At 41.5% G+C, this 18369-nt stretch overlaps 1 protein-coding gene across 7 annotated transcripts in view; it reads left to right on the forward strand.

Moving 5' to 3' along the window:
- The window catches only part of BMPR1B (bone morphogenetic protein receptor type 1B), a 369856-nt gene that overhangs the window by 101251 nt on the left and 250236 nt on the right, over window positions 1–18369 (forward strand). The window lies entirely within an intron of this gene.

Below are 18369 nucleotides of genomic sequence, written 5' to 3' on the forward strand. Positions count from 1 at the left end.
TGTGTCTAAATTTATTTTATGCTCACTAATATTCTGAGAAATGTGAAAGGATGATTAATAAAGGCCTGTGGGTGAGGTTACTTCAGCTGCAGCTAGGAAAACTGCACTGTTGCCCTCCAGAGAACATAAGTATGTCCATATTGGATGAATCCATTGTGAACAGTTTATCTTACCTTGAATTCTGTCCACCAAGATAAAGATGCCTCATGGAGGTTCACAAATATGGCATCATCACAGTATCTTCTGTTGGGCTTCAGCCAAGCTGATTGACAGGCTACAGGGCTCAGGGCTGGCTAGGGGGATCTGGTTCTGGTGCAGACAGAGAAAGGTCCAAAGAAGTGCAGTGACATGGTTGACACCAATCTGGTTATCAGGTTCTATAGCATGGATGGGCAAACTTCAGGCTTGTTGGATCTGGTTTGTTTTTTTAATAGAACCCTAAGATCCCCCAGGTGAAAAGGAGATATGCTTAGAATTAAAGAACAGGGTGTGTCTGAGTATAGTCTGAGCCTAGGTTTTTTTTTTTCAAATGGGTTTGGGCCCCCAGAGGCCCAGTTTCTGCCCTTGGGCCTGAGGTTCTACACCCCTGCTATAAAACAAGGCATTTTCCTTTAAAGCAAACTCACGCTCCCCCAGGTCTTCTAGGAGCGTGATTTTGCATTCAAACTCCCCGTGCTCCTTGTTTTAAAGTGTAAATGTGGCTTCTCCCCCCCTCCCTGCCCATTTCAGCGACTTCAGCCAGGGTGTGTGTGGTCCTCAGTGGGTTCTTGGGGGTCAGAAATTGGTCCCTGCAACTCCTGAAGTTGCCCAGGAGAGAGCCAGCCTCTTGGTCCAACAAGTCAGATGCTCTAGCTGGGCTAAAAAGCAGCAATACCATCTTTGCCCTTTACGTGGGTGCTGTTGCTGCTCAGCAGAGGTGAAACTAGTAGCTCCCTCTTCCTGAGAGCTGCTCCAGTCACACATGGAGTGAGGTGCCTGGGTTTTGCTGCCAGAGCCTGGAGCCTTACATATACTTTTCCTAATGCTGTTAGTAACTTGTACAGTGATTCCCAGACAGTGTGCTGGGTCACACTCATGTGTGAAACAAGAGTGGTTGAAACACACCTTGAAGAGTTAAATCACTGTGTTGATGGCAGCCAGTCCTCCTTTGAGAAGGAAACTGTCACACAGCATTGAGATGGCAACAAGGGAGAGGGCTTTCTTGGTGGTGGCCCTCAGATTCTGGAATGCTCTTCCCAGCAAAATCCATCTGGCACCAACATTGTCACCTATTAGGCACCAGGTTAAGACTTTCCTCTATTCCCAGGCATTTGACAGCATCTGATGGTGTGTTTAGTTTTTTATCCATTCCTGATAAAGTTTTGCTGTTAATTGTTTTAACTTGTTTTAAATTCTTGAACGTTAAAGGTTTTATTTTATGTTTTATCATGCTGTGAGCTTCCCAAAGAGCTTTGCTTATTGGGCAGTATAGAAATGTAATGAATGAATGAACAAGTTCCATCCCTTTGCCGGCATATGGGCAGTGACATCTAGGGAAGTATGAGAAATTAGTTTCAGTTCATTTTGATCAGGACTTACCCAGTTCACATTTTCCAGGCTGAACACAGATTTAAACACAGTCTGTGGTCGAAGTCCGTACATTTCCGAGGCTGCAGTGTGATTTGTGGACCAAAAAAAAAAAATGTATTTGACAGCTTGCCTACATTTGAAACTTGAACGTGAAAAATGCAAACTTCTGAAAAATGTGCACAAACCCACTTTAATTAATGGGAGAAGAATGTGTACATTTCAAAGATGTGCACAATTGATGCATACATTTAGAAAAATATGCATGAAAATATTTTTGTGGAAAAAGAGAAAAATACGAAGCTCGCCATCTGATATGTACACAAGACGGAATGCGCTTCGAGGTGGAATTTGGAGGACTTTGATGAGCTCAATTCACACATCTCTAGTGACATCACCTTGGGCAAAGGTATAAGTACGTCTTAGAGTTCTTTGAAGCAGCTGACAGTCCCATCCCTGAGCCCTGACTCAAAAGTGGAGTGCAGGACACTGGAAGGGAGTTAGTATTAATTGGGCTACCCTTAAGTTGGGAGGAGGATGCCTGCCCATAATTCTGGGAGCTGTGCCTCCAATTTTTAATCTAGGAAAAAAGTCCTCTAGTATCTTTGATAGGTAAAAAAAACCAGGGGTGAAGAAAGATGTAGTAGGCAGACACCTCTCACTTTTCTTTTATGATCATATTTAGAAGCCAATGTTAGATTTTTCCTCCATTTATTAACGTAATATTTTCTAAAGCCAGTTATGCTGCTTCTGAAGATCAAACTACACATTACTACATTGTGTGGTATGTTGCTGAGTGTATTTTTTCACTTTTAGAATAAGTATGTGTGGCATTGATATGGATTGGGACCAGTGTCTCAGTTTGGGAGGGGAGGATTAAACTTCCTCACTACTGGCTTCCTGACATCCTGCTCCTTCCCCAACACATGGATCAAAAAGAAGAAAAACTTCCATTGACTCCAGCAGAGACTTTGTATTTTTAATCCTGCACACAGGGGCAGAATTTCAGGAAGCAAACAAGTGCAAGGGGGAGTATAATCCTGTCCTCCCAGTGTGCATTGCTCCAGATCCAAATCAGGGCTACATGCACTTACTCTAAAGTAAAAGTTTCACCTACATAAGAACACAGGAAGCGGCCTTATACCGAGTCAGGCCATTGGTCCATCTATCCCAGTATTGTCGGCACTGACTGGCAGCGGCTCTCCAGGAGTTCAGGCAGGATTCCTTCCTAGCCCTACTTGGAGATGCTGGGGATTGAACCTGGAACTGTTTGCATGCAAGGCATGTGCTCTGCCATTGAGCTACGGCCCCTCCCCACCTGCATGCTGCACAATTAATGTAATGTGTAGTTTGACCCCCAGGTGTGTCAGCAGGTGAGAAATTTCTTGGTCTTGGAAAATGTGAGTATATCATCTAATCATTTAGTATGTGGGGGAGAACAATTACATTTGTAATTTTTGAGCTGTGGATATCAGTGGAATCTGTCTATCTGTACAATCTGTATATTGTAAAACTGTATTAAATTTTAACAGTCCAAGTCAGTGCCAGCTTGAATGACTAAGACTGCAGTCTTAAACCAGTTTGGTCTTGAATTGCTTGAAGTACATAAATCATAGAATCATAGAATAGTAGGGTTGGAAGGGGCCTACAAGGCCATCAAGTCCAACCCCCTGCTTAGTGCAGGAATCCAAGTCAGAGCAGTAAGTAATAAGTAAATGCAATAAGTACACTTTTTTTTTTTTTTACCAATATATCATTAAATATTTTTACCAGTATATCATTAAATACCAGTCTAGGCTGGCCTAGACTGGTAAAATGAATTGGAAAGTTTACCAGGGATGTAGGGTAACATCCCTGGTAAACTATCGGTACCTGTAGCCACCGATAGCCTTATCCTCTATAAAAAATATCCACCTGACTTTGTCCTGAGAAATCACTTAATGTTCCATACACATACAGAATGCGATACTGTATCATCATTTGCTGAGCATGGAAATACAACATCCCAGTCCCTTGGAATGCTCTATCAGAGCTTACTGACAAACTGCTAATGTTAACAATGTTAACTACGCATAACATTGAGAGGTTCATCATACATCTCACTATGACTTGGCTGTGGCTACAAGTTATGATGCTTGTATATTGCCTCCACTGTTAGTCACAATGTTCATATTTTACCTCCAGTATTGGAGGCAGCATGCCCCTCAATACCAGTTGCTAGGAACACAAACATGTCGTCATGTCCTACTTGTTGGTTTCCCAGAGGCATCTGATTGGTCACTGTGGAAACAGACTGCTGGACTAGATAGACCTCCAGCAGCTGGTTCTTATCACACTCCCTGAACCTCCCCAGATTCAATGTGGCCTCCTCTCCTGTGGCTGCATGAAAGGATATCAAAAAGTTAGGTGAGATCATCAGTTTAAAGCCCCAGGTAACCCGGACAGAGAGAGAGAGAGAGACAGATAAGGTAAGGAATTAATATGGGTGAATGCAGTTACGTATACTGAGGCTTTGTTTTAATTAATGTTGCCTTAAACACATAGTGCTACATCAGAGATGTGCAGTATGTTCAGCAACATCATCACTGGAGAGAATTATTAAAAGTCAGATAGCTATAGCTAATTGTCAGTCTTTGTATACACACAAATATCATTATTTGACTCACTGGGGGAGGGAGTTCTTCATCACCATCATCAACATCATTCCACTTAATATCCTAAAATCTCTAAGTGGTGCACAGCACAATACATATATAATATACTGAGGAAGTGTCAGAATTGTGGTACCAACACAGAAAAGGCTGTGCCCTGTGTAGCCTTCAATCTAACATCATATGGAGATGGAAGAACACTAACAAATGGATGACTTCACTAGACCAGCTATTCTGTTAACACTTTGAAATCAACTACTTGGGAACATCAAGAATACCAAAAAGGATATGGAAAGAAGTTGAAATGAATCACTGAAGAGCTTTTATATGTTAATTGTATGATTCACTTTATCATTGTCTATATTTCTGGTGTTTGATCTTTCTCTACTTACTCCTTATTGTTACCGTAGTCAAATTCCTTTATTTATTAAACTTGGGATGGTGCCCAGCAAAGTCCACGAAAGTATTTCCATTGTAGACAGCCATTTTCATCTTATTTTCAAATGACTTTTAATATTCTTTTTGGGGTGATGTTGTCAGATTCATATTCCACCTGGAAGTTGAGAAGAGCCAAGTGGGTAGGAATAGGTATTTCCCATTATGCAAAGGTAGAACTGACCTAGCAGTTGTACTTCGTTTTGGAAACTTGGCAGAAGGATAGCTCTGCACACATATTTTCATTACATGGTTGTAATATTAATTATATAGACTACTAATCATGCTATGGGGCCGCGGTGGCTTAGTGGTTAAGACTCTGAACTGCAGACCGGAAGGTCAGCAGGACAGCAGTTCGAGACCCGAGTGCCACGTGACGGAGTGAGCTCCCGTCTTCAGTCCCAGCTCCTGCCAACCTAGCAGTTCGAAAGCAAGAAATTGCAAGTCGATAAATAGGTACCACTTCGGCGGGGAAGGTAACAGCGTTCCGTGCACCTCGGTGTTCAGTCATGCCGGCCACATGACCATGGAAGCGTCTTCGGACAGCGCTGGCTCTTCGGCTTAGAAATGGAGATGAGCACCACACCCTAGAGTCGGACACGACTGGTTGGGGACACCTTTACCTTTTACTAATCATGCTAGGTCAAAACAGACATTACTTTAAATCATCTAGCACCTATGTCTTTTTTCATTTTTTACTCTAGAGTAGGTGCAGTGGGCCTGATCTCGTTCAGTACACTCGAGTGGAGGTAGGGGAGCTTTTAGGATTTGGATTGGGGGCCCTGTGCCTACTCCAGAGTAAAAATGAAAAGTTGTAGCCACTAGATTTGGATTTAAAGTGATGTTTTGGCCCTCTGAAGGAACTTCTTGCTGTTTCTCCTGCACTTTCTTGTGGTGTGAATGAGGGCATGAGTAGATGTTACGAGAGACAGAGCTGCTATCACTCTGTATCTCTTTGCCCCCTCTTTTTTGTAATACCTAGGTTATTGGGTTGGCCTGTGAAGGCCGTCTGTGAGGCCCTGTCCCCTCGGAGAAGGGAGAGCAGCTCCTGACACAGACACAGGCTCAAGACTTGCTCCTTAAACAAGTGGCTTGGGCTTCATCCTCTCCTGTCTTTTCCAGTCAGCAAAGTTGGCTCCCACCAGAGCTGTCCACTCTTGGAGCCAGTGTCTTGGTCTGCATTGCTCCTGTGAGAAAGGCAAGGGCTGAGTGAAGCCAGCTTACTGCCACTGCTTCAAGGTGCTCCTTGCACTTTGAGCGAAGCCAAATTACTCTGTGCCTGTGTAGCAGTGCCCACTTTGGGTAGTTGCTCTGTCCACTGCCTATATGTGGCCCTCAGCATTCTTGCAGCTGAATGCATTTACAGACCTTCAATGTGCAAAGGTCTAACTGGTAGCGAGTTAGAGAACTGGGCTTATGTGTGCACCCATGTCCCCCTCCACACTTACACCCTCCACACGAGCAGGCAAATGTCCTGCATAGGACTTTTGTCTAGCCTGTTTCTGTACAGGACACAGCCCCTCCCCGTGAGAGTATTCTATTGCTTTGTGGGTGCTCTGTGCCCTCCAGGGAGCTGCAACCCCTGTATACATCGCTGATTCTTTCCAGTGGTTTGGTGGACAAATGGGGAGGCTTGGGCTTTGTGCTGTGGTTGTTACATGGGTCTTTAGTCAAGAGAAGCCATCTACACCCCTGTGGTCTTAGGTAGCTTCATTCACTTGCCCCCTTTCTCTAGTTCTCTTACCTCTCTCCATGTCTGTTATTTTCTTCAGAGTTGTCAGGATCTACGGAGGGCATCTGGTTGGCTACTGGGGGAACAGAATTCTGGACTAGATAGGCCATTGGTCTGATCCAACAGGGCTGTTCTTACGTCCTTATATTTTTATGCCAGTCCATGTGTTTGGGCAACCTTCCCCAACCTGGTGCCCTCCAGATTGTGTTGGACTATAATTCCCATCACCTTCAGCCATTGGCAGGCACCAGGTTGGAAATGGCTGTGCTAGGAGGACTAACTAACCATTTTTATATTATGTAAAACTGTTATGGCAAAAGAAAGTTTGTCATATTTATGCTTAAAAGTTCTTGAGTTAATTCTCCCCGTTTTGAAGAAGCCATTCCCCTATTTTGTTGAAGCATAGTGCATGATCTGTGTGTACACCTTTGGGAAAGATCCTGTAAACAAGGACATGCAGTAACAGTGGAAACTGCATAGGGAATGGAGAAAGGTAAAGCATGAGATGGCTCAGATGTGTGGATTCAGTTTTCTTTTTGCCACTGATCTCTACAGAAATACTTGCTGAGCACATGCTGGGAATACTACATTTGTATACAATAGAATTCACATCTGGGTATGCTACTATGATGTATGCAGAAGGAGCTGGATTTGTGGTAGTTGAACTGTGTTTTATAGCAAGTGATGAAAATGAGGACATAGGCACCTGTTCCAACTCCTGTCATGTTCAGTGTGTGTGTGTATGTGTGTGTGTGTGTGAGAGAGAGAGAGAGAGAGAATCCTGCTTATTTTATTTAGCGTTGAGTAGATTTCTAATAGAAAGTACAAAATGATGTATGTGATTACTAATTTGAGCACATGGTCTGCCAGTGCACAGCTCGGTGTACAAACCACAGAATATCAAAACCATTGTTGTTATAGCATAATTGCAGCAGTATTACAATGGCATCACTTAGACAGTTAAAGAATTACAAATGTTTAGTGTCAGCATTATAACAAATCTTCAGATGCCTGTATGTATTATGCAGAAAAGAGCCATTTCCCAGGCAACCTAAGCATTTTATTACATTGTTTCCCCTTCTACTTTTAGCTGGCTGATGGTATGTTTGGTAAGTTAAGTGCTTGTCTTGTTCAGTGACTACTATTTAATAAATTGCCTAACCCCCTGAAGAGATATTTTTGCAGAGGTCACAGTACTACTTGGTAATGCACCTGCATCAGCCCTTTAAAATGGGGTTCTTCCCATCACTTACCTAATGGAATTATGCAAAAAACATCTGTCTGGCCTCTGGGGTTAGACATAGCACTGAAACGTTTGTCAGTTTTGTCCCACATGCCAGCAATGAGTGCAGGTTCAAGCCTAGTTGAAGCCATTTGCTAAAGTCATTTGGGTCCAGACACGTGCAATAAACCATATCTGGGGCACTTAGCCTCATACTCAGTAGGCTTATTGTGGGGAAACTGAGGAAACATGGTACTGCTGGGAGTACGGGAAGTCCTGAAGAGAGCAGGCGCTTCAAGCAGTCCAAGCACATAATTGCCCATCTGCTTGATCAAGAAAGTAACAAGATCTCCAGGAAGTTGAAATTTCCTTGGTTGAGACTTCTCTCAATTTTGGGGATTTCCACTAAGGCAGGTGCTAACAAACCTTGTCATGATGAGCATTTCTCCAGAATTTTTTTTTAAACTTCTTTGAGATTCTCAAGCTATAAAAAGGTTCCTGATTTTTCTCTCACCATGAGGTAAGGGCCATTTTTCAGTTCCTCCCAAGGTATCAGAGCAGCTTACATATAGTTCCAAGGTGGTTTCCCATCCAGACAACTTTCATGGTCAAAACCTGCTCAGTTTCAGGAGAACAACTGTATAATTTGCATTCATAACATTCTCTAAATTTAGCCTATTTGAAAATGGGCGAATATAAATGGCACTCCAAAGGGAGGAATCCTGAGAATGCAAACTGCACATAAAATAAAAATTTAAAAAAATCAGTGTAAAGGTATATAGTATATATATATATGTCATTCTGCTTGGGAAGTGGGAATGTCAGTCTGTCTTCCAGTATGTTAGGCTTGTGGCAATTAAGCCTCTGAGATTCACTGGTTCAGCTGGTGAGATGTTATGGAATGTCTATGAACATTCCATGTATTTAGGGAACAAAGCTGTCAGAAACAAAATTGTTCACAGCTTCTTTGAGAATTGGATAGTTGCAAGTTGGGTTGAGGTTAAGATCTCACACAGGCCCTATGGAAGGAGAGCTGTGTGAGGCTGTCTGAGGGCTTAATAATAGGGAGGTGGTCCCAGGGGGCAGAGAACCTAAAAGTTTGGGTGCTAGAATAGGAGATAGTAAACAGCACAGCTGTACTTAATCAACAGATTCAGACTGTAACAGGTCATTGAGTGAGTGCCTGTTTGGAGTCAGTGATGGGCTGGATGAGGGTGAATAAACTAAGATTCAGTTGAGATATAAGGAGTTCCTCATAGCAGGAGACCAGGCAGCCTAGGAAGTTGTGGATTTATCTGTATAAGATGGGCTCACACATGCCCTGAAATATAAGATTACACCCTCAGGGCTGCTTCTGCATCCGGCTTTGCTCCTTAATTTTCCAATGACAGTTTTTTCTAGAAGTGCATTTCATCAGTTTTTATTGGTATGCCAGCTACACTCCTTTCTAGATGATAATGATTTTGCTATTTTTCATGCCCTGATAACTTGTTGACTACTGTAAAAGCACCATATAATTCTGGCCTTGGACACAGTTATGAAACAAGGGATATGCTTTGGATTTGTCTGAATCCTGAATGGGGCTTATTCAGACAAATTTGAGAGAGGTCTGAATTGAAGTGGGGCTCCTCCAAATCAAACCGAATCTGAACAGTCCTGAAGATTCAGGATTCAGAGAGACAGTGTGTTTCCAAAAACTGTTATATTTCTTCCCAAGTTTTCCATATAAAGAAAACCCCAGGGTGGGGAGGAGGAAGTGTAGTTTTTTTTTTTTACTAGGGATACACAAAACATTTGTTTCAGTTCATTTTTTATCAGAATTTATTTATTTATTTATTTATTGCATTTATACCCTGCCCTTTTTCCTCTTGCAAGGAACCCAAGGCGGCCTACATTATCCTCCTCCTCTCCATTTTATCCTCACAACAACAACCCTGTGAGGTGGGTTGGGCTGAGAGTGTGTGACTGGCCCAAAGTCACCCAGTGAGCCTCCATGGCCGAGTGGGGACTAGAACCCGGATCTCCCAGCTTGAACGCAATCTGTGGTCGAAGTCCATACATTTCCAAGCTTGTAATGTGATTTGTATTCTACAGCATGCACATGTTTGAAAAATGTGCATGAAAAAATATGCACATTTGAAAAATATGCACACATATGCCTTAATCAATGGGAGAACAGTGCACATTGTTTTCATCTTTGTGTGCAAAGATGCACACAACTGATCCGTACATTTGGAAAAAACTGATGGATTTTCATGCAAAATGTTTTAAAAAACAAAATTCACTATTGATATAGACTTGATTTGGAACGAGCTTTGAGATGGAATTTGGAGAACTTCGGTGAGCTTGAGTTTTGCTGATTCACAGATTCCTGACTGGCAGGTCCAGCTTCTAATCATAGTGAATGGTTTTACCAGGGATCTCCAGTCCTAGTGCTTTGGGACAGGGATGTTGAAGTAAAATCTTGCAGGGCTGATCCAGCATTCAGTGCTTTTTACTAGTTCTCTCTTCCAGGAATGTTGAAAGAGTTTTGGTAGAGGTGTTGGGACATGGGAGGGTGTAACTTTGGGTGCTTGCTTGGAGAATGCTGGATGTTCAAGACTGTCTGCCTCTGCCACTGAACGCTCCACATCCATAATCTACTCTGTCATATTGCATTTTTTGTGACTTTGGTGCCAATTGAGTAGAAAGGAAAGTCTTAAGCTGTTTTTCATTCATAATAACTCCCTAGCCGCTGCAACTATCTTTATGAAATTTAAGATGACAAACTCTATGCTGTATGTCATTTTCATAACAATTGGCCACAAAACATTTAAGAGGATAAGCACATTCCTTTTTGAAAAACCCCAAACTGTAAAGGCTGGACTTGTATAGATCTCCCCAAACTTTATTCCCCAAACCGAAACTTGCTAAGACTTGATCCACTCAGAAGGGGCAACTATCCCTGCAAATGTAATCCAGCTCTAGGTAAAAGGTAAAGGTGTCCCCAACCAGTCGTGTCCGACTCTAGGGTGTGGTGCTCATCTCCATTTCTAAGCCGAAGAGCCAGTGCTGTCCGAAGACGCTTCCATGGTCATGTGGCCGGCATGACTGAACACCGAGGTGCACGGAACGCTGTTACTTTTCCCGCCAAAGCGGTACCTATTTATCCACTTGCAGTTTCTTGCTTTCGAACTGCTAGGTTGGCAGAAGCTGGGACTGAAGACGGGAGCTCACTCCATCACGCAGCACTCGGGTCTCGAAGAAATAAAAAAGTGATCAGAAGTTCCTTTAAAAAAATATATGAAAATTTAAAGGCACATAGAACAAACATCCTTGTGCCTATTGGTCTGAAATTTGACAGGCAGAGTCCACTTATAAGGGTCTACTATGTCAGCTAATTTCATCCAATTCTGGCAAAAAGAAAGAAGTACAGTTGTTCGTTGATTTCCAATGATAGTCAATGGGAGGTATGAAGATTTGGATTTCTGAATTGAAATTTTGATTCAGACCTGAGTTGAAGTGGGTGCCTCTAAATTGGTCCAGGCCAAATTAAGGTGTTTTCAAAATCACTGAAGCCTGGTCCAGACCAAACCTCTTGGTACTTTGTCTGAAATTCCAAAAGAAAATATCTCATATTTTCAATTTTTCCAATGTTTTGGGGAAAAACGAAAATGTTCCTTGGAAAAAAAATGGCAAAAACATTTTCCCCCTGAATTTTCCCAGTTTTTTTTCCAGGTCTTCACATTTCTACTTAGTGGCTCCCAATTTGTGGAATTTCATCTTGAGGGAGACCCACTAAATCTGTTCTCTTGGCCCATTTAGGAAGGTAATTTAAACCTTTTATATTTCACCAGGCCTTTGAATTGTGTAACAGGCACCTGGATTTTATGTTTTCTCCAGCTTTTGAGTGTATGATTTTTTAAAAAATATATAGTTGATTTCTTCTTTTTATTGTTCTGTTTGAAGCAAGCCGCTTTTGGGACTGAATCATCAAAAGGTAGCATCTACGAATGGAAATAATAATGTAAGTGAACCTAAGACAGATGGAAAAGCGCAAGGAAAAGCCTTTCGGATGGTGCTAGAGAGTCTGTAAGGTTGCCAGGCCTAGACTCCGAGAGGGTGCCTGCGGTTTTTAAGAGTTGCATAGAAGGGAGAATTCTGCCAGCCAGGCTTCTGCCATCGCTGAAGTATTGTGATCTGACAGTCCTAAGGGACAGTAATGGCAAAGAGGCAGTGGAGTGAAGTGTTCTGCTGAGGTTTACATACTGATTGAATGAAACCAGCCAAGTGTTTGTGTAACTTCAGTATGACTAGATATGTACTTTATGGGGCTCCAAAGCAGGAATCCAAATGTACTTGCAATATGGCTTCTAGGCTTCTTAGTGATGAGACATCTTATAATGTGAGCCTTTTGAGTCATGTTTTTTTAAAAAATACATGTGATAAATGGCCCTCGCCTTGCATAGTCTGGGTGCTTGGCTTGATCAGCGTTTTGCCTGACTGGCTATTTTGGAAGATAAAGGGCCTTTTGCGGAATGGAAGCAGACTTCTTATCAATGTAGGCTTTCAATAAATGTTTGCTACCTTTAAGAACAGTGAGAGACGTCTTGAAACCATAGCCACTGTTGCAACTTTAGTTTGTTTTTCCTGTACAGCTTATGCCTAATGTACATGAGCTGATGTTCAAGATAATGAAAGCCTAAAAACAGCCCTGCACATGAATGCTGGAAACAATCACTGGTTTAACCTTGCTGTGCCATTGTTGACTAGTCCAGACACAGTTTGCAAAGATTCAGGGATTCACCACTGAATGCTGAAAGTCATCTAAATGTGATTCATTGGCATTTGTTTGTTTGTTTATTTATTTAATAAGAAAGACAGACAGACAGACATTCTTGGCTGCCTTTCAGGGCAGAAGTCCCCCCAAGGCTGCTCACAGTAATAAAATACATAAAAACAGTTAAATATTAAAAGCAATAAAAACATAAGCATAATAAAATAGCAATAAAAGCAACAATAAAAGCAGACAACATATATGGAAATATACATTTCCATTTGAATCCAGTTCATGTATAGTAGTCCTGAGACTTAATTTTAAAAAGACTAGCCAGTATACTTTGCACAAACACTGATTTTTTCTCCTGTTAATAACATGTTAAGACATGGGATCTCCTCATGGCCCTGGGGCTAGATCTTTGCTAGACAGCCTTTAACAGAATGCAGAATAATGCAACTGGAACATCAAAGAAGAGCCTGCCTTAAGATCATTATTTATATAGTAATCAGTAATATTCGTCTCTACTACAACTCATAACAAAAATACATGAATCTTAATCTGTGACAGGATTCTTGCTTAATAATAATTTTTGCCACTCTAGTTTATGTATATTTAGCATAAATGTATCATATTTCTAAATCATACCAAGTATGTCATTTGTCCAAGGAGGAGGACTCTACCAATGATAGCCTTTAGCCTGAAAAAATAGGGTGGGGGAGATAACTAACTTTCCTATGCTGACCCCCACCACATAATGTCTTCTAAAACAATCCCACAGCTTGTAAGTATGCTGTATCCTGACTGCTTGGATTTTCTGATAGTTATGTGTGATCGCACAATTCATCCAGAGTTGTACAAAAATATTTATCAGCCTTCTACTGGCAACTGCAGGTTTCTTTCGATCTGGACCTTACAGTTCTTTCTACTCTGCCCTTAATTGGAAAGCAGTCATGTCAGATGCTCATTTACTCTGTTTATGCGATAGCTATCTTAAATTTGTGCTCAAAAGTAATCTCACTGACTTCAGGATACTGCTGCAGATTTAGCACGATTACAGCCCTATGCTTTACTGAATTGCCTTCTGTTGGTCCAGCCAGTAGAAGTCATGCTAAATTAAGCTTAGTTAGAAGCACCTCGATTTGGAGCCAGCTCTGTGAACTGCACTCATGCATATTACATATCTTGGCCTCAGAGTAAGTTAATGTTCACACCACTGGTACTTATGCAATGCAGTGGCAAGCATTGAAGAAAGAAGCTATAAAAACTCCTGCTTTCTATTTTTTTTTCTTTTGGGGGAAACGCTTGCTGTGTTCCCAAATGCATGCTGTGTTGCATTAGATTAGCAAAACCCCAGATACATGCCAGCAGGGGAAACCCCTAAAGAAAAAGGGTCTACCAACAATATATTTCATAATGTTTTGGAATAAAATGTTAGGTTAAGTTCAGTGACCTGTATTGCATTCAGGCAGGCAATTACAGTTTAATTTATTGCAAATTTTTCTTATGCTCAAACTGAGCTGGCCATTCTCCTCCTTTCCTCCAGAAACTGAATGCTGACATAGTAACAAAGTTTGTCAGACTGACTTGTAGTAAATCCCATGTACAAATTAACTGTTTTCCCCTTCTACCGCAGTGTGCAATGCACACATGCTTTTCTCATATGTTGTACCAGTGATTTGTTACCAGATGTTACTGCAGGAGCTGCAGAATATGAGAGTTCGTTACTGTGAAGCGTACATTGGTTCTAGGCGATCATGAGTTGGGCTGACAAGGCAGACTTGGAGGAACAGGGTTAGAAATAAACTACAAGGTGTATTTTCAGAACCTTTGTGTAAGCAATACTGGAATTAAGGCAGTGTTTTAAATACAAAGATCTGTTGCTGATTTGATTGACTTTTAATCCTGAGTTACATGTGTGAAAATGAAAAGACCATCTAGTCAGGTATATTGAGCTGACACATTTCATTCAGTGTTCACTTGAGTAGCTTGAATATTCAGCATTAATTGGGTTGACGTGTTTTTCCTCTGTTTGGTGGTAGAGGGCAGGAATTGGGACAGGGGAGCTAATAATAGAATTTATTTATTTATTTCACATATTTTAAAGCTTTTTTTTTTTTTTTGCCAAATGGCATACTTCCAGAATGATAGTAAGAAGAGAGTCAGGCTTATTTATAATGATCCACATTTTGAAGTTGCATAAAACCAAGATAACTCTGTTGCTCCATTAAAAATAAACACCTTACAAAATCCATGGGTAGGCAATGCCACAGTTAGTCAATGCCTTTCTTAGGACCATCCAAATTGTCACAAGCTTAATGTGCAAGCTTTTGAGTTCTCCAGAACTCTTCAGGAGGCTTGATGGTAAAAAGAGCAGGGGCTGGGGGAAAGGCAAAACAAAAAAGGTATGAAAATTACATAGATGTTGTGGCCACGAGGTCTGCATTTAGACCTCATTAGGCTTGTGGGTTTTCTTGGGTTTTTTTTCAAGGAGCTGGCTCTGGTCCACACAGGGCTCTTTGAGCAAGTGTATCGCACCAGTAAAAGTCGCTTCACAGAACTTACTTCTGGGTAGGGTGGGGGGTAGTTGGAATGAATGTCTTCTGACGGGCAGGGGCTGCTCAACCAGTAAGAGAGGCTCTCCCCTCTCCATGCCCTCCCCCCTTTCTCTTTTGATAAAATCTTGCAAGGTTTCCTCCCCTGTATCCACAGAAATCTCTCTCTCTCCCCCCCTCTCTCCCTCTCCCCCCTTCTTCTTTACAGTGACAATCATTATAGGAACACAGTGTTCTCGCCCTGCTGTGATCAAGTGAAGCTTCGAAGAGTCGAAGCTTTGACATTAAGCCTCCCTAAATGTGTTATTTCGATTCATGGGGATCTCAGTAACTTTAGGTGTGCACATTTCGGGAACAAGTGACCACAGTGGGAGTTACTTCTAAGTAGACACACATATGTTTGTGCTGGGAAAGGAGGAGAAACCATCCCCCTTCCTAACCTGATGCTGTGCAGGAATGAAGGTCTGAATTAGTTACTTCCGAAGGCAATAAAACAAACAATGGAGAATCGCAGCTTGGGGAAAGCGCTTTACAGCCTTAAAGGAATTAGGGCATTAAGATGTGTTATTTCAGTTGAGGGGGATCTCTGGTGTGTGTATTCAGGGGACAAGCCTCATTGCCCACAATGGGAGTTACTTCTGAGTAGACACTAATTGGTTTGTGCTGGGAGACACAGGGACAGGAAACACCCCTTGACCAGGGTCTGGTGAAAGGCATATGCCTGGGCAGAGCTAGAATACCTAAGGTAAACATGGGGGTTGGGGCACACAACAACTATACCGCAGAGAACCCAACTTAAGGAACAGAATCAAACTTTCAGCAGTCTCGGGAAATTTGGTTTTTCCCTGTTAAGTTCCGGGATGGCTGCTGGATGGCCACGACGTCATCTATCCCTAACTACCTCCAAACACAGCCAGCTCAAAGTAACTCGCTCATGGAGACATCCCCTTGGTCTCAAGATGGAGGTTGCAGACTGAATTATTTAATCTTCTAGTTTTACAGTTAGGAACAGCTTTGGAAAACTGGTCCTAATTTTCCAAATTTCTAACCCAATCCCTAATTGAGCTAAAGGGAGTCCACCAATCACTAGGTTCAACTACACAATATACACTAATTTTGAAATTCAATTTTATACTTAGGTTTGATAACAAGTAAATTAAGAATATCAGCCAATGTTAAATTTACAGGAGAAGTCACAAATCCAAATGCTTCTGAGGAACTAAAACTAAAATCAGTTTTAATAAATGAATACTGCAAAAAAGTCTTAGGAGTTTTGTTAAATCTCTTCATTATTGGAGTAATATCTATTAGTGTGACTAATAGCTTCCTATTCCAAGATAAAATATTTAATTGTGTAAATATGCATACAAAAATATTAATTGAAAATAAATATAAATAATACATTCTTACTATTAAAATGAGAAGAGAGAGATCTTTGTCAGTAGGATTGGTTAATATGATATTGACTGTCTGGAAATGTTTAACACCTTTGAGAATGGTAAGATTGGTGTTACATAGCTTGCAACCAAAGGCACTTTTGTAGAATTAGTTTGCTTTTCCTTCACAGATTAACACTTAGTACCGATGGGCTGAATGTCAAAGAAAATGAGCTTCCAAGCGTGTATTTTCCCCTTATTTGTTTTTCCTAGCCTCAAAACAGCTGCTGTGTGTGTATGTATGGCGCAGAATGCCAGAAAAAAGCAACAGTTTAAATTAAATAATCAATTTAAAGGCTTAGGGTATTACTCTGTCTGCCTTTTAAAAAACCCTAAATATAGCCCTCTTTTTGGTAGACACCAGGATTATTGTTTGGATTATAAATATTATGTCTCCAGGGCTTTTCTGAATTTCTTTTTTAGAAATGTCCTAAATAGCGACTTTCACTGTGAGTGCCTGCTGTAAATACAATTGGAGTGTGGATTTGGCTGTTCTGTTGTACACTGCAGGCAGACTTATAGACTGGCAGAGAGAGACTGTTGGATTCAAAGGGCAACTTCTTAGCATTCTTTTTTACTTGGGTTCAGTACCAGTACAACGTGCATGAATGTTGTACCAGTTATACCGTACACACATGTATAACTTGTGCAGGCACTTATATCATTCACATGGAGGACCGTGTGTTTGAGAGTGCCCCAGTGACCTAAAATCAGCACATCAGGAAGAAAGAGCATTTTCCTTGGTGTGCTAATTCTATACATGCTGAAAGGTTTTAACTTGGGGCACCAAACAACCTTTATGTACAAAGCTCAGGTAGTACTATCCAATGCACATGGTACCACATGCAGAAGTGACCGTATGGGTTGGTTCTTGGAGAGCTAGCGAAGAGATGTGGCCAGCTGACCCAGGGCTCATGATCGGTGTATGCTAATGTGGCTCTGCTTGCTAACTGGGAAAGCCATCCACCTTGCTGTAGGGCAGCTGGGCCAGTCTTAATTTTCTTTCTCCTCCACCCCCCAAAATGGTTTTCTGAATCCTGGGCCACAAAGGGTCAAGTAAATCACTGGTTGTGAGTCTGGCTGGAAAGCTCCTGACATGGTCCTCTGAAGGGACCATGGAACTATCAATTCTAACATCTTGATATGAAGTGGTAGGGTAGACCACTAGAGTGTTGGTGGAGGAGGTGGTGATGGGAGCAAATATGAAACCAGTTCTGCCTGGAATCTATAACAAGACCTATAATGTTTATCCAGAATTATCTAGTTTCTGAAGATCTTATCTCCTTGTATGATTGGAATCATAGGCATACAAAAAGAGACTAGGCCAACCTGGAAGTATGGCACCATGGATCTCTAGTTCCATCCCAGCCAGCCCCGTAGTATTGGCACATATTCTTTATTCCTTGGCTCCTGATAGAGTGGAAAGTACACTAGACTTTCCAGCACACGTTGTTTCCTCTCACGATATTTCGAAGAATAGGTTATGGGACAGCTCAGTCCTGTTTTTCCAGGGACAAGTTCTGTTTTCGTTATTGGAGGAAATAAACGTTGCCAATACAACTGTGATTCAAAGTCCACACAATCAGGTGTTGCATTTGAGCTTAACACTAACTGCATGAAATTTACCAAAAGGGATCGTGTCCTGCAGCATTTCCTGACATCACAATGAGTGCCATGCTTGTTAAACTATGGAACGCAATTTTAAAGGGCGATTCAGAACAAGTGCCATCCAAGATCTCCATTACGGAAACTGGGAATAATTGCCCAGTTGGGCCAAGTGGCATGAAATTGTGGATGGAATTTCCCCATGAACTGCTTCCTGTATTTCCATGTTTATTGTGCAAGGCAGTATTATACAGCCATGAAGCATTTGTCCAGAAAAAGAGGTTAAATTTAATTAAATATTTAGTCCCTTTGTTCTTTATTTGGAGGGAAAGTACTGTCAATGTAATTTCAGTGGTGCTGCTTAACGGGCCACACGTTGTGGGCTGCTACTTTAAAATGTAGTTTTATTAA

Source organism: Heloderma suspectum, chromosome 5 (genome assembly GCF_057233095.1).
Source record: "Heloderma suspectum isolate Gila_16-S chromosome 5, 16-S_ref, whole genome shotgun sequence".
Classification (NCBI taxonomy): Eukaryota; Metazoa; Chordata; class Lepidosauria; order Squamata; family Helodermatidae; genus Heloderma; species Heloderma suspectum.